Source organism: Struthio camelus, chromosome 10 (genome assembly GCF_040807025.1).
Source record: "Struthio camelus isolate bStrCam1 chromosome 10, bStrCam1.hap1, whole genome shotgun sequence".
In the NCBI taxonomy this organism is placed as follows: Eukaryota; Metazoa; Chordata; class Aves; order Struthioniformes; family Struthionidae; genus Struthio; species Struthio camelus.
Window position 1 is genome coordinate 955890 of NC_090951.1, and position 23026 is coordinate 978915.

The 23026-nt window shown below is 43.6% G+C and overlaps 1 protein-coding gene across 3 annotated transcripts in view; it reads right to left on the minus strand.

Annotated features, from left to right (window-relative positions):
- ZFHX3 (zinc finger homeobox 3) overlaps positions 1 to 23026 on the minus strand; it is a 752695-nt gene that overhangs the window by 290299 nt on the left and 439370 nt on the right. For all 3 annotated transcript variants that reach the window (XM_068955804.1, XM_068955803.1, XM_068955806.1), the window contains one exon: positions 6427 to 6540. The gene's annotated coding sequence lies outside the window, so the exon portion shown is untranslated. The remainder of the gene's footprint in view (positions 1 to 6426; positions 6541 to 23026) is intronic.

Consider the following 23026-nt stretch of genomic DNA (forward strand, 5'->3'; position numbering starts at 1 on the left):
GCTGCTCGGAGTATATGTACAGCGCAGGTGGGAGCGCCGGGCGGAGGGCACTGCCTCCGTCCCGACGTGCTCCAGCGGGCGCAGGCTGGCCAGCGGCATGGTGCATTAGGCTGCTCAGAAGTCTTCCTCTTGTGTGTTATTTTTTAAACAAATTATGTCAGGGCAATTAATTTGTCCCCTAAGCTCTCATATTTTGGTGGAGAATAAAAAGATTTAATCCCCACATGGCCTTTTTGTAAGGAACTATCGGACAAGGGGAAATCTGAAAGATAATCTATATTGTATAATTTTGTTTTTAAGCGTGGGCTGTAAGTATCACAGAGGCATAGTTTATATGTTTGTCAACAGGATCTGTACGCAATATGAATGTGAAGGAGGAGCACGCGGTCCACCCCAAAGTGCCCCTTGCCACTGGAGCGCGTTTAGGGCTGAGGCTCGCGTCCCTCTGACTCAGCGAGGTCGCGGGTGCGGGGCCGAGACCGCCTGCCCTGCCAGGGATCCTCTCCTGCTGCTCACGTCCCAGTGCTGCGTCACAGAAAACGTGCCACCGGCACAAGACTGCCGACTGCCAAACACCCGCACAACTCTCACTTTTCGGAACGAGGGACGTTAGCAGGGGAGGGGGAAGGAAAGGTATCTGCGTCTCGGATCAGTTTGTCCTTTTGTCCGACGTTCCTACTGGGAGCCGGGTGCTGGGGGCAGAGGCTCTCAGTTTGCGTGTGCCTAGTGATGTGTTTCCACTGCTTCCCACGGAGCAACGCTCGTTTACATCAGCTAGGAATCTAGAGCTTAAACGTTTTAAAGACAGATAAGTTAAATATTTATCTGTTGAAGAAACTGGAAGAAAACCTCTTGTTCGTTTCAACACCTGCCATACGCCCATATCTTCCTGTAAGCTAAGAAACAAGAGAATCAGCCAATGTTTAAGAAAAACTCTCTAATTTATACATGGTAAGGACATGCCAGATAACCTTACTCAGTACAGTTTCAGCTGCCTTGGCAATCAGATAAACAAATTTAAACCATTATGAATCTTCAAAATTGGTCCTAAACCACAACGAATCCTTATCGTCAAACTTTTAATTGAAAACGCTGCAAATAACGACGAAACACTTGCTACTCGTTACGGTCCTATGGTATGCCGCTGAACTACTTATGATGGGGGACCAGAGCGTTTTGGAGCCACTAAAATAAAATCATATTGTCACTGCCGTTTCTGAAGGCGCCTCTGTGCCACTTGAAAAAAATTACATTTTGTGAAATCACGCGAGAACTATCCTTCACATCCTCCAGCATATATCACTATTTCTCACAGATGACAAGCTACAAATACATTCCCTCTCTTTTTTCAGTATTGAAATAAAGCAGAAGAAAGTTACGAAAAAACCATGTTATGTTCTTACACTAGTAGATCAAGATGTACTTAAACTGAAGAACAAACCTGGAAAAATACTGTGTTAGCAAGTAGGAAGGAAATGGCGTTGCAGAGGAACCTGTTACTTGAGGTGTTCATCAGTAACTACGGACGTTTCTCACCTGCTCAACGACCACAGACTCCAGGCGCTACCTGCCAGGGCTGAAACAAAGGAGGGTTTTCAGCCCTTCCTCGCGCCGCCAGGGAGGCCACGGTTCGGCACCTGTGCCCGGCTGCAGGATACCCCCGTCTCGCGCAAAGAGCGCGCTGCAGGGCAAACGTTATTTGCCTGAATTTGCCCGGGTGTAGCAGCTGCGACAGTCACCCACCAAACCGACCCAGCCCAACTGGGGTCAACCGAACTGGCAACTCCCGCCGCTCCCCTCGCCAGGCGGCGGGACTCCGTTTGCGCTGCAATTGTCCGCGGACGGACGCTTCCCCAAAACCGTGGTACGTACGGCGCGGCTGCAGCCGCAAGAGCAACGCGGCAACCTCAGCGCAGGAGCCCGAGCTGATGGCCGCTCTGCGCGACCATGTGGTGCCCGGAAACAGAACTCATCGTATCATGCTTTCCCTCCACCTCGGGAATCTCTGAAGCCAGGTTCTACCACTCCTCGTTTGTTTTAACGGAAACGATTACTTTTTTAAAAAAAAATATCTTTGTGATATAAAAGCGTGAGACTCACCAGCTTTAGAAATTGAGAGTTTTAGGCGTTATTAACAAATGCTACCCTGTACTCTGAAACTTAGCACTGGTCTCACTTTCAGCACTTTCTTAGCGCTTACTGAAGAGTAAGTTCTCAATAAACAGGTCATTATAATAATATTATATAATAAACTCTATGACAAACGTAATAGAAATCTGAACCACGTCATTTTCCTCACCACTCTAGGTTGAATTCAAAGCCTTCAACTTAATAACTTTTCCCTCTTTGAATTTTAGATTCAAAGAGCAAAATCAGAACAACTCAGAAAAAACATAAGTTCCATTTTATAAGCGAAGGTAAAATGAGCCTTATTCTACTCTTAGACACTGCTTGGCTTCACAAAACTAGAACAGTTAATTTTCCTTTCTGCAGCTGGTTCAAAATCCGGGCCCCTTTTTGTGAAGGGAGCCTCGCATTATCTTGCTTTTTGGTAAAATAAGCTTAAAATTGTACCAGTTTTGCTGAGTTTGCTCAAAGAACAATTTTTAGAAGTTACGATTCAGCTAATCAAAGCCCATTTTCTCCTGAACGTTTAGAGGTACTTTTCTTCTCTTGAGGCCTTCTCCTTGCCAAATTCGAGTCTAACCGTTTAGTGTTTGCTTAGCTCCAAGAAAGTCACAGAAATATTTTTTAATAACAGACATTTGAATTACTACATTGTTATCATTCTCAAATACAGCACAAACAGTTTTGCTTAAATAGAAAACTCATCTCAGGTAAAATTTAGATACAGAGAGAAATCACAGCTGGAAAATGAAAGTTTCTAAGAATTTGGGAAAACCTGAAAACAATGGGTACAGTGAAAATGCACATGCACCTCGGATTCCAGCAACTGTACAAATTCTGTATATTTTCCCTACAAATACATTCAATATTGTCCTTATCAGCAGTAACATGGACACGGCTATGCGCTTGCTTAGCGCTGTTCGTGCATACCTACACGCTACAAACTAAACAAGCTTCTAACTTATTTCTGCTTGCAGCGCAGCGTTTCCACACTAGTCTCTACCGCTTGGTTTTTGCCACGCGCATTTACAGATGTCTCTTCAACAGAATTACACCATGCAGCTTAAATTCACAGACGCTCAAGCCAACCAGCCACTAAGTTACATAGTATGTGCACTGGCCGTTCTTATTTATAAGTCACTTCTCCATTTCATTCATACATTGCCTTTTCTTCCCTTTCTCATGGCCCAGCCCTCCCACTGTACAAACACAGGATGAAGTTGTGAGGTCACTGAAGTCCATCAGCACATTACTACTTTTTCTGCTGTGGTCACTAATAGAAACAGTAAACAGATTGGTCCCAAATTTGATTTTTTCAGCAACTCCCTGCATAACTTCCCTCCTCTGTAGTCCTCCTCTGCTTTCCTTATACCTACCCATAGCCATCTCCTTTTCAGCTGCATTCCTAAATCACTATGTTTTCTGGATCCAGTAACAATTCCCTTTATGGCATTAGATCAAAGGCGTCACCAAAATTCAGAGACACGAGATCTTACACTTTTCTGTTATTTTGTAAGATTAGTTATCTTATCAGACAAGGCTATCATACCAGTCTGACACAGCCTGTTTTCCGTACATGTATATTGTGTTTTATCCCATTTTCCATTCTACCTACCTAATTGATTCTTTTTCCTTCCAAAAGATGTTTTAAAGGCTTGCACTCTACTGAGGCCAGAGCAGCAGGCCTGGATTACTTTTGCATCTTCCTAGGCATCAGTATATATTTGCTATGTTTCAACGTCTGGCACGATTCCTGACGTGACAGACAACAACAGTATTTCCTGGTGGAGTTAAAACTTCCCACTGAACTGGGATAGAGATTGTCTAGTCCCCTGGACTTTGAGACTGGCTTCTACGTTGTCTTCCTCATTATCTAGCTTCATTTTCCCTTTACATTCTTTGAAAACTGGCAAAATTTTGATTTTCTGTTTGTTCAGTCCTTAATATCTACCCTTCCCTTGGTACAGAAATGCCTTTCTTCTGGCCTGCTTTCCTATTCTTTTTTTACTTATATAGCTGAAGAACCTTTTGCTATTTGTTTTAAGAGTCTTTGCTTTAGCGCTAACTCTAATCCAGTTAGACTCTCTGTTTCCTTACAAGATAGATACAGTTCTTCTTCCTTATCAGTCTTTTATCCACTCATTTGAGGCTTTCCATTTATTTCTAACACCCTTCTCATAGAATCTATTCATACAGTTAGATTTGAAACCCTTTCTATTCTAATTTTTCCCTTTTGTTTGGAATATAGATTCTTGACTATTTTTAAACCTCAGATTTCAGGAAGTTTCAGTTTTTCTCTTTGCGCAAGCCACAGAGCCCTTTTCAGGGATGTCGCTGTACAACAACATTAGAGAAATTTCATACTGTAGGCTGAAGCAGACCCGTAACAGAGAGCGTAACATGTGGATCAGCTAAATACTACAACTGAAGACTGAGCTCTCAGCTCTGAAATTTACCTGCTTTTTAAAGAAAATTCCAATAGAATCGACGTGCATTACATTTCGTAGAACGTGTCACAACACACCTAGTAACTAACCAGGATATGAACTAAAAAAAAAAAAAAAAAAAGACACAGTGATGCTTGGGACCTACAGGACAGCTGTTGTTTTCATTTGTACATGTTGAACGTTTTTAAAGGAGAGAAATTATTTATAATACAACAAAATTAGTCAACATATAACAGCATGAAAAAAGCACAACTGCCCAATGTTTCAAAACTTCTCCACTCCAGCCACCTCTACCTTTCCCCTCTGTCTCTCTCATCTCCTGTCTGTTTTTCTGTTCTTCCTCTGTTTCATTAATCTTTCCCTCTCGGTCTCAGACGAAAGTCAAAAATGTTAGTTCAACCTCGGGGAAGGTGGGATTTTAGTGTTAATACTCCTCACTCAAATCTCTGGATTCAGTTTACAACGTTTGAAGAACATCACACCCCCCATATACAGGATCCAAGGGCCTCAAAAAGTTTCCTGACTGAATGGGAAAAAGTAGATGCTTTACTCAGGATCCTCTAAGATATTAAGAACGCAAACAGAATGTCTTTGCCCATCAGAGAATTTCCCAAGGTTTCCATTTAATTTATAAGTCTGATGATTCTCAAGAAACTAAAGTGGGCACCTCTGTTGTAAACAAAATACTTCAGATAAAAACGTACGAAGAAAGCAACAAGGAAGCTTCCTTAAAGGATAAAAACATAAAAATAAATAAAGGGAAAAAACCCAACTGCAGACTCGCATCTTTCAGTTTTCAATCTAGATAGATGGAGGACACTGAAGAGTATCTCATGGCGCCTACCATTAATTTTTTTTACTGTTTTCAGTGTTACACAAAGATACTTGGATACTATGTAGTATCCCCAATATTACGAGTGACAGTATAATGACTCAAGATACAGATATATTAAAAATAGGTTCTTCAAAGCAACTCAGTGAATTTCAGTTAAATAAAAATGAATTTTTAATGAAACTACTACATGTAGACAGTAGGCACTTTTTCAGAGACAAATCTAACGGAGACGGTGCAGAGACTCTTCAAGACAAGTTAGATTTTTTTTTTTTAAACCATCTTTTTAAGATATTTTTTATGCCAGGACAGCATTTACCATCACCTCTGGAAACCGAGTCTCTGAACTGAAACAGACCATCCGAATATGACTTAGTTTCAACAATCTACACAGAAATAGGTCAGGAGTCTTGTTATTTTCTCATCCTTCCTTATGCCTGTTTGACTGTGACAGAAATTCAAGGGCCAGTTTTCCTTCCAAGAAGATTAAGCCAAGGACACTAATCATTTGGCCTGTTCTTTGATGTCAAAAACTAACAGTAAGGACCATCACAAATAATTAAATAACGGAGCCCCTACGGTTTCTCGCTAGCCCACACAGAGCTACAGCCTGACTAGGCAGCAGCCCAAAGACGTTACAATATCTCAAGAATGGTCTTGTTCAAATACCTTTTCATTCATCTTACTACGTTCCAAGCAAGATGAGCAAAGATTACTGTCCCACAAAGAAGAATAACTAACGAGACAGGTGCTAGGAAATACTTCCTGCAGGTGGCATTTACGAAAAAACATACACCCATTAGAAGAAAGAGCAAGCAAATACTGCTGCTCACCAGAATGACAGAGGATAAATGACACACAGACCTCCAAAATCTCTGCTTGAAAACAGCACGGATGTATTACATGTAATCATATCTCTTTTAACCCATGCTATTTACGTTACACATCCCAGGAGGGCTACCAACACAAAACTCATTTTTACAAGGCTTAAGACAATTAGGTCATAGAAGATCTCCCTACCTCAATACAGAAACGTGAAGATAATGGGGCAAGATCCAGCGCCAATGAGCGGAGAAAGGACGATGGTTCTTACTCGGACGGGAAAAAGGTGGCGCAGAGTCTCCAGATTAATGCCTGCAAATGAAAAAATATGAACCATGTCAGGAATCCTGAAGAATGTGGAATAACACACCAAAAGAACCAGAAGTTTATTCATAGCACAGAATAAATAATTTTTTTAAAATCTGTGTTCAGTACCAATTCAGTCGCCATTCCCAATTGTTTAGCTCACGTTCTCATTCCAGACAACTGAAAGTTGATATATAACAAGTTTATACGATAGGCGCATTTTGTGTTCTACAAAACACACAGCTGCACTTGCCAAGGTTGCTTAATATATAAAAAATGACGAGTTACATTTAGGTGGCCTGCCAGTGGAAAACACACAAGTTTATATGTACTCCGTGCCCCCCTCTGACTTGTCTGTGGGCAAAGAGAAAAGTTTTATGGTCTTCTCTGTCTTTTCTAACCACTAGAGCCAAGTACTGTTTCTTATGTAACAAACTACCTAAGGATGGAAAACAAATGAAAAGAAGAGTTAGGAGAACAGCTGGGTTCAGGACCAGCCCTCAGCTTCCCACCGAAGAGCACACTTCCAGCGCACGGCTGCAGCATTCAGATGGGTCACTGAACAAAAGGCACGATGCGCTAACGCAACCAGTGTCAAAGATCCCAGAGACACGGGACCTCTCCCATTCCGACGGCGGCTCTTGTTACCATCACAACTCTGCCATGAATTTATGAATAAGAATTTCAAAAACCTAGTAAAAAACGTTCTCCTTTCCTCAATTTTCTTCTCCTTTGTCTACCCTCTTCCATACTGGACTGCATTTTACCATTTTCTTTCCTGGTAAGAGTCCTGTTTAACCACATGAATTTAACCCTAATTTAAGCAGCATCTGCACGACCGGGAGAAAAAGCATACGGGTCTCTAGTACGGCCTTGAGAGAGAAATCACGACACACCGAGGGTCACACCGCTACGGGATCCCTCTTCGCAGAGAGCAGAGCCCGCAGCCTGCCAGGCTGCAGGAGAAGGTCATGGGCAGAGCTGCCATGTTAGTTGTGCTTCTCCTGCCGCCTGGCCTAGGGAGCTTGAGCCCGGACGGCGGTGCTGCGACGGCACGTGGACGTGCACGAGACACTGCAGGTGAGAGGTTACAATTCTTGCAGGTGGCATAAAGCCTGTGCAATGGCACTGATTCAAGGGTTGAGCTAAATATACAGAACAGAAAAAAAGGAAGCTATTTGAAATAGAAAGATATCTACAGAAAAATGGAAGTTGTTTCCAAACAATGAAATTGAAACAGACGTCAAGTCTAGCAAGTGAAATGTAAAACCACAATAAGGCAAGCCAAAACAGATTCCAAAGAACAATTGTTTGAGTTATGAAAGCTAATAAAAACTTTCCAAACACAAAAGCAGGAAGCCTGTCAGTCAGCCAGCATAGCTGATAGATGATCAAGGCGTAAAGGGAGGAATTAAGGAAGATAAGGACACAGCAGCAAAATTAAATTAATTCTTTGCACTGATGTTCACTATGGAGGAGGTCAGCAAGGTTCATATACCAGAGCAACAAATCACCAGAAGCAGACACTATTCCCTCAAGAGTTTTAAAGGAGCTCAAATACGAAATTGCTGAACTTCCTTTCTTAGTATCAGAGGATTGGAAGGTGACAAATCTCTAAAAAGGGCTTTAGTAGCGATCCTGGGAATTACAGACCAGAAGTCAGATTTCCATAACAAGCAAAATGGTAGAAAACTGTAAAGAAATATCTGAATTAGCAGGCATGAATATGGTATGCTGTGGGAGAGTCACTAAGCCATGGGATGAATTCATACCTATAAATCTAAGTTCTCTGACAGAGAGAACTACCCTGAATACAGGCAATTCGGTCTCACAGGGGAATCAGATTTTCTAAAAGCTTTGCAAAACATCCCTCACTAAAGGTTCTTAAGGAAACTAAATGGTCACAGGCTAAGAAGGATTAATCTTCTTGTGAATTCGAGATAGAAAGATAGGGAAGAAAGGGTACAAACCAAACATTAGCAATGGCGGGGAGCACACGGTTGGTTCAGCATGCTCATGAATAATGGAGGAGGAGGAGGAGAGAGTCAAGCGACACCCAGAGCATTATACATATACATATATATGTGCATGCTTATATTCATTAAGCAGGATTGTCCGAATGTAATCTATGCTCAGATTGTCTCTAAACAACTGATTGCTTAAATTTGGAAGATTATACCAGGAAAAGATCACTCGGCATTTATTCTGTTTCTTACACTTTTTCCCAAGCTTGTGCTAACACTTGCTATTAAAACAGGCGATGGGGCTAAACGGACTCTGAGGCAGCATGGCAGGTCTTGCGTTCTGGCTCACGTTGATGCACGACACCACAGAGTAGTACTACTATTAAGAATAATAATTCTTCGTATCCTTAAACAACCCATGTAAGAAAACCACGTCTTTTTCTTTCTGATCTCTTACCTTGAACTCTGAGTATTTCTATTTGTACCCTGCCCAAATGGAACCTCCTTAAACAGCAATGTTTCATGCCCGCTTTTTACAGTACTTGTCCATAGTTTTCATAGAATTTTCCTGCAATTCAACTGTCCTTTTCGGTTTTCCCAATCCCACCACAGCCCCCTAAAAGAATAAACCCGTTGCAAAGAGAGAAGTTATCAAAGCCCAAATATTTCTGCAATCTCCAGTCATTATGGATGGTGTAAAAAGTTCCCTTTTCCAGTACACCAGAAGGTAGCTTTTTACATAATTTAGTTAATAGGCTATCTTTGGGGAAAACCTGATACTGATGTCATTTGGTCTAGTGAGAGAGGAAAGAGCAAGTCCCAAGTCTGTGGGATTTTTGCACACAGAGCGGCATCCCCCATCCTTGGTGGATCCTCCGAGGAAGAGCAGAGAAACAGAAAACTAAAACTTCTCGTTTTGGCCCTACTACGGGATTAATTACTCAGACTTTAGCAGAGAGTTTGAGGATAAAGTCCCTCAGTCTCTGGAACAATACTGGAGATGAGACAACAAGTCTTTTGCTGCTAACAGATCAGTTATAGAAGAATGTGTTACTCCACTCTCTGGCAGATTAGATGAAAGGAGAAACAAATCTTTCCTTCAGGGTTCTGCCACGGATGGGAGAAATTCCCCTTCGTTTTGGCAGAACGGGGAGTAAACGCCTCCCACCTCTGGAAATCGACTGGGACGGTAAATCATCCTCCTCTCCAGACCGTACAGCGGAGGAAATCCCGCTCCGTAGTTCTGGGGCAGGCTCGGGGGGAAAGGACCGTTGACGCCACTCTCCCCTTCCCCTGGAGGGACGCCCGTGAACGCTGCTTTGCTCAGAGGCGGATGAAACTCGGGAGCGCGCCGGCCCCCGCTCGCTCCCCCGCACGCCAGCCGTTTGGGGGGAGCTCGCTTGCCTCCAGCAGCCCTTGGGGAGACGCAGCGGGGAAAGGAGGAGAGAAAGCCCTGACCCCCCGGCACGAAAGTTATCTTTTCCCAGCAAGGGGGCTCCAGCAGAAGGGAGGCTTTTCCCCAAGCCCGGACCTGCCCGTTCCTCTCCCGGCACCCAGGGTTAGGGCACGAATCCGTTGGAACAGGTCCCTTTTGCCCGGCTGCGACCGAAACGCAGCCTTCTTCGTCAGGAGCTGCCCCGCTTTCCCAGCGGCGGGTTTCTGCCTGGCAGATAAAGAGCACCTGACGCGCGCGAGCTGGGCTGCGAGTGCCGCAGCACGGAAATGAAGCGGGCGGCAAAGACGCGGCCAGGGCCAAAGGCAGGGCAGGGGAACGGCGGGGGGCTGCCCAGAAACGCTGCCCGCCGAGGACGGCTACGCGCAGGCGGCACCCTTCCGCCGCCGGCTTTGTGCGCGGGGCTGCCTGGCCGCTCGCGCCGGGGGGCACGGCTCTGAAAGGGGGCTCGCGCCTTTGTTTTGTCTTGCCGCGTGCCCACACGCTGGGGCTGCTTGTTTCCATCTGATCGCAATTAGCACCGTGCTAAACTCCTCGTGCCCTGCACTAATTCAGGAGGATGGGCATGTCACACCCTGCCAAGAATTACAGCCAACCGCGGCACACTCTGGGGCATGCCTACCCTTTCATTAAGCTTTTGTTTCAAAAGAGAGGGCTCGAGGACGCTCCTTTTTGTCAAGAAATCTCCGGGGAGGCACTGAAGGGTGCAGAGGCCACGCAGTTTGGCCTAGAGGAGGCCTGTGCACGTGAAAACACAGCGAGTCAGTGGATTGTTACGGCACCGCCTGAGCTGCCGCGGCCCCCTGACAAATTAGGAGCTAACCTCGTTCCGAGACGCTGAAAATCCCGAGACGCGTCCGCGCTGCAAACCTGGCATACAGAGCTCGGCAAGTGCTATAAAAACAAAAACAACAACAGAAGGAGGCATACAACCCCTTCATCTCCCCCCCCATCTCAAACTTATCTAACAGCAGAATTGAGAGCTAAGAAAAATACGCAACTGAATGCTACACGCACTGTCCTACCCACCTTCATGCCTCTGAAAACATGTTTAAAACAGATATTCTCAGGGCAGGAATACAGCCAGATTGCACTCGTCTGCCTACACATATAACATCATTTTAAAGACACGGGATGAAATTGGTAAGAAAACAGCGTCAATAATATTAAGTAGTTCACGGACTCTGCTCCCCGCAGCCACTGCTGTGAAGTCGGCAACTCACCGACGGAGACATCTTTCCTCTACGCGCAAGAGTGGCCGCCGGAGGGAGGGAGAGCGAGTCCTCTAGCCACCTGCTCACCACCCGGGAGGACAGCCTTGAACATCCCCGCAACAGACACCACCGCTCTGGATCAGGAACGCATATTCCTGGCCTTTTTGTTGTCTTTAATCACCACTTGACCATTGCTCCTCACACGAGCTTTTGGCGCGTGAAGCCAGTGACGTTACCAGCATTCTTGGGTGGCGACGACAGCCAACATCTGAGACAGATTCGGCAGCGGCTTCTGAAGGACACCCAGCTCTCCGAAGACTGGGGAGTTGTCATTTACAGAGATTCTCAGTGGCCTGTTTTCAATATTCACCGTAACCTGTATGTACAGGCTATTGTAAAACCTCAGTAATTGAGAACATCCTCCACATAATCAGTGTGAATTACTGAATTTGTCAGACTAGCACCACGTGAGTAAACAACCCAAAAAAGGCAGACTAATGCTTCACAAAATGCAATTTAATTTATTTTCTTAATTGTAGGTTGATCCTTACTTATTTATGCTAACTCATAACAAAGTATGATCTGTATTACCATATACTCAGTAGAACAAGAATAATACGTTCATAGTCCTAGAGGTTTTTTATACTCCACTGCTTACATAGGTAGTCATGCACTTGGCTGGACCCTTGTCCCCAATGTAACAGACACACAAACATAGAAATGCCATTGATTTAAGTGTACAGCCTTGCTTCAATCAGCAAATGAAGACATTTTATTGAGCTCTGAGATTAATTTTTGAGGAATTGCAGAAGGTACATAAATCGTCAGTGCAATCTATCAGGCATACCAGTAAGCGATGTGCTACTATGCTTACTGAAACCTTTTCACAAAACGCCATGTCCTGTTCCAAAGAGGATTCATACAGACTGCATCATTCTTTGCTTTGTGACAACATGGTGACATCAAAAACATGGGAACAGGACTCACCAGCAAACAGCTACTGACTGCAGAAGGGAGAGACATTGTCAAAATCTCACAGAGGAAAGCTCCACTACAGTATTTCAACAGGGCATCTAATTATTAAGTCTTAAACCCTAGTTTTTATCCCATTAGTTCGTATAATAAATGGGGTTTGACCTAGAGAGAGCAGGTTGGGTTTGTAGGTTTACTTCAGGAACAGGACATTTGATCTGTAATTGTTTTTCAATGACTGTATCTTTTTCTGTGTTATTGCTTTACATGACTAGGTTTTGTACAATACTGAAAATCAATAAAAATGTAGAAAAAATATTTTTCCCCTTAAAAGTTAAATGATCTTGTTAGGATTCTGGCACTACCATTTTGAATCAGATAGCCTATGTTTTTCCTCCTGTGCTCCAGGACAGCCGTGGATTATCTGTACCAGCCCCAACTACAAGAAACAGAGCTGTAGTTGCTTGAAAAAGGAGATCAGAACGTACTACAGGAAGAGCCCGTGCCCTCAGGTCAACAAAGCACTTAACCGTATGCTTAAAGCCACTACTATTTTGATCTAGTCCAAGGTAATTTTACCCCTTGACCACAGAAGCTTTAGTCTACAGTGACAGAGACCAAGGACCAAAAGCCATTTTCCAAAGTTACAGAGGAAACCCATGGCAGGAGGAGTTAGTGCTCTTTGCTGGTACAAATGCATTTGGCGTTGACCTCTGACTTCTCTGCATAGCTTTTCTGCACTAAAGTAAGTATACTTACAAACAATCGCCACCAAAATTGTTAAAGATGACAATGCTTCTTTTTTAGCTTCCTTAGTTATACAACAAAACCAAGCAGAATGAAAGTTTAAAAAAAAAAAAAAACACCACCCTAAAAACCTACTTACTTTCAACTCCAGATTAGGACTGGGATATAGATGCTACAAGAGGTAATGAGCATGAGGAGATGAGAATAGGGTAGCTACTTAAAGAGATTAAGGGATTCACTGCAGTGTAATTGAAAGGACTAGTAGCCTCATTGTGACCATTAATATCTACAGGAAAAGGAGCCCAATCTGTTGTAGCATTAACCAGCAAAATCAACCAGAGATAATAGTGTCCAGAGTATGATACAATTTGACAAAAGGCAGGAAATTCATAGCTTCATGCAATACCCCAAGTACCTGGGTCATCCTGACCATTGACTCTTCCATCTTTCTGATTTTGTTTCACAGCATAGGGTTATCAGATTTTTAGAGAGAGATGTAGAATGACTGTTGCTTATTTTTGGTTTGATGACTGACCTTAAGAACTGGAGCCTGGAAGAACTGTTTCACATTAAATGAGAAAAAAAAAACCTTTTCTGCCCCCCCAAAAAACTAAAAATATATTTTGTTCAATAAGAATATTTTGCTTGACCCAAACAAAACATTTTGATTTTCAAAAATAAAGAAAATGTGCAGTTTCCACACAAAATATTCTCAAATAAAACAAAACAGAGAAAGGATTTGCATTTGTCTAAAAAAACTTCATTTTTGTTCAATTATTTGTGAAGTTAATATAGTTTTACAAACTATTTAAAATTGGTTTTTGTAAAAACATTATTTCTGTGTACTTCCTATACCACTGTATGAGACCTTGTACCCATGTTTGCTTAGCTAGAGGTGATCTACTTTGCATGCGTATTTTGTGGACATCTTTCCCTTCATGCTATGAGCAAATTTAAGTTATGGTGATTAAAAAAAAAATACACATAAAATTTTACCATACAAATTTGAAAAAAAAAAAAAAGGAAACCTTAACGTACACACACCTAACACATACAGATTTGTACAATATGCTGTGCCAGCACAACGTTATTTCAAATGCATCCTGCTCGGTCTGCTGCCCTGCCCGACATCTCAGTGGCCACACACGTCTAACACATGGGACTCGGTTTCTTCATACCATTTCCTTGAAAGAGCCTTCTACGGGTAAGTATTAAATCCCAATGGGTTGGTAACATTGCACGCATTTTGCCAAATCCTCATCGGGTATAAACATGCACACATCTTTTAAAGTTAGCCTAATTTTGTCACTTTAGCCTGCTGATAGATCTGGCTCCACAGTTTGGAATTCTTCAAGAATTAAAGTCCTCTATAAACATATCATCTAACTTTATTATTGTATCATAATGATTTTTAAATAACTTTGCAATATGCTCTATAACCTTTGTTTAAAGTGCTTATTACTGTACTGTCACAGTTTCATTCACTCTTCAACAGTCTAGTCAAAGCAACAGATACAAAGGTAAACACAACTGAAAAGGTACAGAGTGTTAAGTGGCCCCTTTCCCAGGTTTATAACTTGTTTTTCCAAACTGCCAGCTGCTCTGTAGACAAGCTGTACTAATTGTGGGACAATCTGTGTATTCTTAAACTCAAATATTTTTCAGTTAAAGCAATGCATAAATTATTTATTCATTTGTATTTGCATTTAAATAGTTGAAAAATGTCCAAATTAACTGCTTTGAAAATTGTTCCAAAATTTCCCCCTAGACTATGACCTTGCGGCCAAGTTTAATCTCAAAGCAAATTGAAAGAAGGGTTTATAACTAAAACGTCAAATGGCTCTGAATGTGCTTTGCTTCAGAGAATTGACTTACTCTTTTGCAAACCCAGCTAAGCATTTGGTTTGAGGCCTAAAGCTTGGTTTTCAAACTTTTTTTTTTTTTTTTTAAATCAAGTAACCCGAATCTAGTGCTGACAACTCTCAAGGGTTTACTGGTGAGGTTTTATCTTACTCTGTTTGGTGGCTTTCTTAAACTCCTGCTTCTGGACTCTGCCAGTACTGTAAGCAGCTCAGCCTTCAGTTTAAAAGATGCTTCTAGTTCTCACAGTTCTGGTGAAAAGCATTAAAGGGTTAGAAACCAAAATACAAATGAAGACAGAAAATACATTAGTTCTAATAAGCTCTAAATAATTGTGTCAAGTCTGAGATTTAGGGAGCTCAACGCATGGCCACGACAGTATTACTGTTTCACACCACATCTACACTTGCATACACCTCCAACCATTCCTGCACCCAAAGCCAGAGCAGGTTATCTGATGATGTCCCAGCCTGACTACTGAATCCAAGAGCTAAATATCACGTTGTCAAAATTCTCATGGCAAGTTTAACTGCACAAAAATAGCTCTTTCTTCTTCCTTTGACATAAATCTGGTTTCTGAAGATTATCAGAAAACTAATCAGAAGATTAATTCTCTGTATTTCCACGGCAAGGTGAACTGGTGAGAGAAAAGGGAGAACACACAGGCAGCGTTCCCCTGTCTCAGGTAGTAGTAGAAATGCAAGAAGGCAGCAAGGCAGGCGGTTTCCCAGGCTGTGTGTCCTGACGTGAGCCCTCCCAGCAGGCTCACCGTGCTGCGGGGGAGCTCCTGCGCTCGTTGCTCGTGCCTACGCTCCATTCAAGGAGAAAACGAACAAAACAGATATAAAAGAAAACCATTAGGTATACAGGAGCAGAGAAAAGTTACAAGCTTTCAGCTGCCAACCCTTTTTTTAGAATAGAAACCGAGCTACAGAAGTAGCCAAGAAGATTCACTTCACTTAACATTTCTTTAAAAATATTAATAATAAAATTCAGTCCCCTTGACTACATCTACAGAGCGGGATGTACTTGGGCTTAGGCTCCTTAATATGAAAACCAACTTGACAACTTATGTATAAGCATCTGCTCTTTAAGTGGCTCATACTGTAGACTTTCAAGACGGGGGATATCTCAAGATTTTGACCCCATACCAGTCTGAACTCTTTCAAGAACTGATTCACGGCATACTGTGAGAAGCATCGCGTGCCCTTGCTGAACCTCAGGACAGAGGCGTTCGTGGTCCGCTGGCACCTGCATAGGCAGCGGGCTAGGCAGGCGCCTCATGCCGTTTCAGCCACGGGGTCAGGACGGGAGGACGAGCGTCGCTGCTCGTGGCTGCACTGTTCCTGCACTGGAACGCACGTGCTGTCTTGCGCTGCATATTATAATATATCACTGAACGCGTTGCTGAAACGGACGTGAAAAGGAGCTGTCGTGCTGTGCACAGTATAATTGCTATTTCTTTTATATGGTTACAAGAGTGCATGATTCTTTAATAAAGCCTTTAGAAAAAAAACCCCAAATCCTCCCTCCCAACCACTCACGTGTCAATTTACATAAAACGAAACCCATTTACTAACAAATGCAAAAATATTAAAACAGAAATCTAAAAACCACATCAGGCATTTCAGCTGCTTGTAAGCAAGTATCAGTTTTAAAAACTGACGATAAAACACAGAATTACATGCCGATCAGGAACACGTGAACTGACAGGTAACTTCGGTGGGACAGAGGGCGGCAGGAAGGAAGCAAGCCGAAGTACTGGCCGGTCCCAAGGGATGGCACTCGGGGACAGCTCCGAGGACTCGAGCCTCCAGGCTACGCCAGCGCCTTCCCGCTGCACGGTCTTCGGGTCAGAGCCCTCCACAAACCGAACCCGAGCCCTAACTCTTTTGCTGGCTTATGGAGAGTATACGGTCAGAGACAGAAATAAAAGATTCTGTGCCAAAACGACTCAGAGCTGGGGGAGGAGGTGGGGTGGCAGAGGGAACCAGAGAGGCCGCAAGGCCCTGCCGAGGAAGCCCGCAGCACCATCGCGTCTTGAGCTAGGCTTACCTCGCCTTCTCCCCGCCAGGGCAGCGCTGAGCTCGCGCGTCCTGGCTACCTGCCTGCCTCCTTCTCCCTCCCTCTCTCTGAAATCACTTACTGCTTTCGTTTTAATAGTCTCAGATTCTGGCATTTTTTCCCATCTGCTCCCTCAGTCCCCCGCCAGCTGCAGGAACCGGCTCACGGGCTGAACGCGTCTTTAGAGCACGGGCGGCGGCGGCGGGGGTATCGCGGTACAAAAGCAGGCACCAAGAGCCAAGATTACGTCTTCAGTATCTCACAGGCTCACGCAGTGCGTATGTATCTTCTGTAAATAACCCTCAGTTTTCACATGGATTATTTAGACTTTCTGATGAAACTGCAGAAATGTCAATGCAGAGCGCGAGCACCCAATCCGGCAGCCGCTCGCCGACCTCTGCCCCCTCTTCCTCAGCACGACTGCTACTACCTTCACGGGGAAAAACCCTCCTTGTCTCTTGTTATACCTTTTTATGATCTAGGATTCTGCTAATAACGACTCCACGTTACATAAAACGGATACATTAACGTCACCAAGTCCCAAAAGTACTGGATCAAGCTGACTCCCTCAGCAGGGAGGGAAGTAACAGGTACAAGCAAGGGAAAGCCCTAGCAAGAGCGCGGCTCCGAAAGACAGGAAGAGCTCCGCCACATCGCCTCCCCGTTCCTGTTCCACACGGGCTGCTTCAAGGGCCACGCGGCCGAAGGCGATGGGGCAGGGCGAGCCAGCTGCGAGCGCACCCCGCCGCCACCCGCCCTGCCCCTCGGGGCGCCCGCGCCGGCTCACACCGCCGTCTGCAGGGAAACGAGTTGCCGTTTAGCGGAACGAGCAGCCACCTCTTCGACCCGCGCGCACGGCTGAGGCTACTCTCGCTCCTGCACAGCGGGAGCGACGACTGAAAGCAGCCACCCACTCGCTGCTGGTACTACACAAATATTAAAATAGAACAACAAGCTCTGATCAGGGGTATGAACATCTTTTGCGGCTAAACTATTAATATCCAAAAGCATCAGATCTCGGGGAAAAAAACCCCGGATAGTCTGGTCAAGGCCACCTGCTATAGAACATAATATAAAACTGTGCTGTGATCACAAAGAAACGTTAATAGCACACACACAGACACACAGCACACATCTGAACGTCAAAAGAACTGTGAATTATATTCAGAGAACGTGAAAATGGATTAACAAATCTGCAGGTAGTCTTGAGTGGTTAAAAAAAATAAATGCCACCACGAAATGCAAAGTCAGGTTCGCTGCATCCTGTTTGGCTGTGCATCTGGGGTTTCCTCACCAGCGCTGGGTAGAGAGCTGCTTTGTTTCCCACCTGGATGAATCTGGGACATGGTAAAACCTTAAGGCCAAAATGAGGTGTATAAACAGATGCCGCATCTCAGCATTTTTTTTTTTTTAAAAAAAAAAAAAAAAATCAAGCAGCACCCACTAACACCTAAGGCTGAATTTGGCCCAGTGAAAGCAAGAAGGGAAAAAGGCCAGTCATCTCGAAAGGGCCTTACGGAGCCAGGGCTTTGCGCTCCAGAAACTTGGGAACAACTGACCTTCTGCCCTCCCTCTTCACCGCCCTCCAGCTGGGGTCTTTCCGGATGTTCATTGTTTGTAAGATTATACGATAGTTCTCCAGGAATACACGGTAGAGAGAATATCAAGCTTGTATTCTGGCAACACCAAGAAAAAACCCCAGCACTTTACTAATTTTTATATTAGCAGCATTTCACCACAGAGCAGGTTAGAAGAGATCGGCGCTCTCTTGATTAGAAGCTCAGAGATATAGATGACATCTGCTCTCCTCACGTCTTGTCACCTCCCTCAGACGTACGACCACTGCAATGTGTTCATCACCCCGGCACACAGGTATGCCAGTCCTGACTGCTGACCTGTCAGGACGCAGCGCACCATGCCAGCCCATGCTCACTTATTTTCCAAGGTAAGTTTGCATCAACGCTAAGTTGTACACAAGCAGGGCATTAAGGAAGTGACCAGATACTGTTCGTGGAGATAATACCAGTGTGGGAAAACTTTCAGGAGAGAGCGACTGGTTGAATGTGCTCGTTTTTGCTTTGTTTTGTTATTACGTTATCAGATGTGCAGCCCTTGGTAGCCTCTCATCTTTCCCTCGGGGTCAGTGTGGAGTGTGTTTGGCATTACTAGCATCTCCTGATTAATAATCCAAATGGATCAGCACATTGTGGTGCCGTTTAAAACCTAGTTCAACATGTTACTTATCTGACAGACAGCTGAGAGGCTTGAAAAAATGCTGACTGGTATATGTAAAGCTAGAAGGGATAGGGAATCTATTATTAATGGCAGAAGAGGTGAAATCAGGGCAGGGAAATAACATTAGCCATGATCAGTGCAATTTACAGAACAACTCAGGAGGTACCTCGTGACCATATGTAAGAGACAGCGAAAATCTAAAGTAACGCTAAAGTCTGAGCCACAGAATTTAGGTCCCCTCGTTCACCTGGCCTGCCGAGCCCGCATACTACTGCCTGCTGCATACGACAGCGCGCGTTGTCTTTATAGATAAGAAAAAAGGTCCTGTACACAACAGCTTATATGCATATACTGGGTAAACTGATAAACTAGTAAAGCAAACAACACACAAAACATAGGACTTGAGTAAGAGAGGTGAAAAAAGGGCAAACGAGGAAGTAGGAGGTTACTCCTTAGGAAGCCTTCTTCAAGCTCCATCAAATACATCCACTTCTACAGGACTGTACCATAACAGAAAATACCTCTCACAACGGACACAGCTTGTGGAGCGATTCTGTAGCAGCATTAAAGTGCTGTTTAGTCTCATCCGTACAAGCAAATCCAAATTCAACTCCCCTGACGGAGATCCCCCAGAGCATCTGATTTATTAAAATGTGTATTTGGCAATTACTTCAGCTTGCTTTGCTTCTTTTCTGGGTTTTACGTTCAAATTACATGGATGGAGGATCAAGCCTCACTTCAGAAATCTGTGTTTCTGGTTTGTGCCACTGTTAGAACATATATTTTAAATCATGTGATACAAGCATCATCATTTTGATTGATAGGTTGACTTTAGAGCAGCCTCTGCGCGTTTAACAGAGCAAAATCTGACTTAATCTACTAATTTCTAGCTTAATGTAAACAAAGCACATGACATTAACCATTTTTATTAATTGGCCACTGTAAGATGCTAAAACAATTACAAGGCTTGTATAAGTATTTATGCAGAATACCATAATCCAGCTCCTACCATCAATTCCTTCCATTTCTTTGGATGGATCAGTTCATATCTCTACATCTCTGTTTCCTAATCCATAAAATGGACATACCAATTTTGATCTCAGAAGAGGTAGGAGGATTAATTTGTGAACAGCCATAAGTATTATGTAAGTGCTAGGTGCAATCATTTTAAGTGCTAAATATCTCATGATGATGGCATATAGGAGTAGGACAGCAACGAGACTGCGATGCTAGTTTTTTTTCATTATTACATAGACACTGCCAGCCCTCCAAGCATGCTAGGCATAATCAGAAGAAAACATGTTTCCTACTTCGAGACTGCATAACGTAAAAAGTCAAAGATGAGGGAAAGGAACACAGGATACAAAGGAATCTATGTAGCGACAGGTCCCAGCTTGCAATTTTAATTAAAAATATGTTAAATCCTTCTTTTCGTCTCTTTCAGCCCTCTCATCCAAGCTCTAAGCTTCAATTCCAGTGTTCGCATAACCTTCCCTAATCATCCAACTCTTCCTCCACATAAAGGAGCTATTCAGACCTAAGGTAATACAGGAAGTGGATGTGCTGAAGACTAACAGTCTTATGAAGAGGGCAGAACACCAGACCCCGAAGACTGAGAATCCGACCGATCCAGCAAAAATGCCTTTCCAGAGCGTGCCACAGATGTTCTACCAATTGGGCCCCTTGAATTCAGGGACCTCTGGTGACTTACAATGGTGAACACTGCCAACTGAAGAAAGAAACCCACAACACTGGATCCTCCTTCACCTCAACATGCATAACTTGACAAATATATACACTGCATTAAAAATGGTCTGCTTTCTCAGAGGACCACGGCATGTCTTCAGATGGACCTTCAAATCCTCTGACCCAACTACATACAATGCTATTTTATTAATGATAACAGAATGAGACACAAAAGCGTCATGCCAGTTCAAAGCCTTCAGGAGTTTTGCAGGGGTTAGAGACCCGCCTTCGCTACGCCTTTTAGCCCCCTCCTGTTGGTTTGCCCAGAAACCTGATGGAAACTTCTCTCAGTGCAGTTGACCGAGCTCCACTCTCCGACTGCCCCTAGAGCCCAATGGATATTCCTTCGGATACCTAACAAGCGTTGAACACAACTGAGGTTTAGAAAGACACAGAAATCAATACTGCAGCTTCCGCTAGTCAGGCTGAGGGATTAGCTGTCCCAAGCAAAAGCACAGACAGTTGAATAAGAGAATCATGACTCCGAATAACGCAAGAGGTTTATGAAGCCAGAAAGCAGCCTCTGGCAATGATAACCTCCAGCTAGCCTGGAAAAAAAAGAGGACACAGTGGAAATGTGCGTTTTTTGCTTCCTCCCGTTTTGTATCACCAGGGGCAAGTGCTGGCCTCTGCGGATTGACTACGGCACACTGAGGAGGAACCGCGGGGCGTAGAAGCGGCATGAGAATTCGGGGTCCACGCTGTCACACGGACAACTACAGAGCATCAGTGTTTTCCAGGCTGCCACTACACCCCACAGCAGCCGGGTGATACGTTTCAGCTCTGGCTCGGAAAGGAACAATCCCAACAACAACAAACGCTAGAAAATGCAGGCGAGATGAGTCAGAGGCAAAGACCTGAATCCTTTAACTCTGAACCAGATTTGTAACAGCATGAATGGAAAGGGAAAGGACAAGAGAAAATCATTTGACTTGTACCATCACCGAAGGAGGCCCCTCAAATCTCTAATTACAAAAGCGATACTGGATCCTTTGCCACTGCTCACAAGCATCTCTGTGTCTGAAGAAATCCAAATTCTTCACTGATCTGGGAATGCTGCAAGAAGCATCTATTTTCGATAGGTAGAGGCTAGGCACTCAGATAAGCAAGTTCACTGCTATTTTTAACATATATCATATAATTCTTCGTGGTTTTATGAGTTGAAGTCTCGTTGCTCCCTATTGCTCTGCTTTTTTTGTTTTGATTGCTGTTTTAGGACTCCAAAACCTGCAGGAATGAGTCCTCCTTTGTACTTAAAATTGTCATAGATGAGAAAATAGGGACTACGGATGAGAAGAAGGAAGAAGTAACGTTCAGAAAGCCTTCAGGGTTTAATCAGATGTCTTTCATATATTGGCAGAGTTTGAGAGAGGTCTTTAATGTCCTCCACAGTCTTTAACATTTCTGAAGTTTACAGGCCAGTATAAGGTTGCTAGGAGCACTGAGAGAATATATACTGTCAAACTCATTCCTAAAGCCCCACGCAATAACAAAGTCACAGTTTGCTCAACTGCCCAGGAAGCAACATTGATTGTCCATGGAACTTGCAATAACATTCTGTGAAAGCAAATGAATTCTTTACAATCCAAATTTTACTCACAGTGAGAGAAGAGCAATGAGACAACAAAGGTGTAGAAGAGCAAAGTTCAAATAATATGTAGAAAAATGCCTTGAGGTAGTTTTAGGTCACCAGCCTCCAGAAAGGACTTTTATTTATTTTTTTCTTTTAGCTTTCTGATTCTTTTCAATTGAATTAACAGAGGAAAAAAGGTGTCAATATTTCTCAGTTTAGCAGCTGAACAGATACAGCACAGAAAGTTAGCAAGATGCCACGTATTTATACCTTCCTGAAAATACGCCCAGTTTATAACCTGAACACTTTCATTATTTCATTTGCCACAACTATTCATATTCATTTCTCCAGATACGTCCAACTAAAACCAAAGACGAGGTGGAAGCAAATACTGACAAAGAGGCTCGGAGAACCTCTCTCTACGTTTCAAGACAGACACCGATCCTTCAGATAATAAAATTTATCACACATAAAATTCAAATTCATGACCTAGAACAGCAAAGGTCAGTACCCCGTCCCGCTCCCTAGTCATGCAGGGCCTTCAGAGGATGAACTCTGAACTTCAGCTCAAAGCTTCAGAGCTGATTCAGACTCGCTCCAGTTTAGGAAAATCTAGCAATTATTTGCAGAAAAACACTTAACAGTAGACATGGTGGAAGCCAAT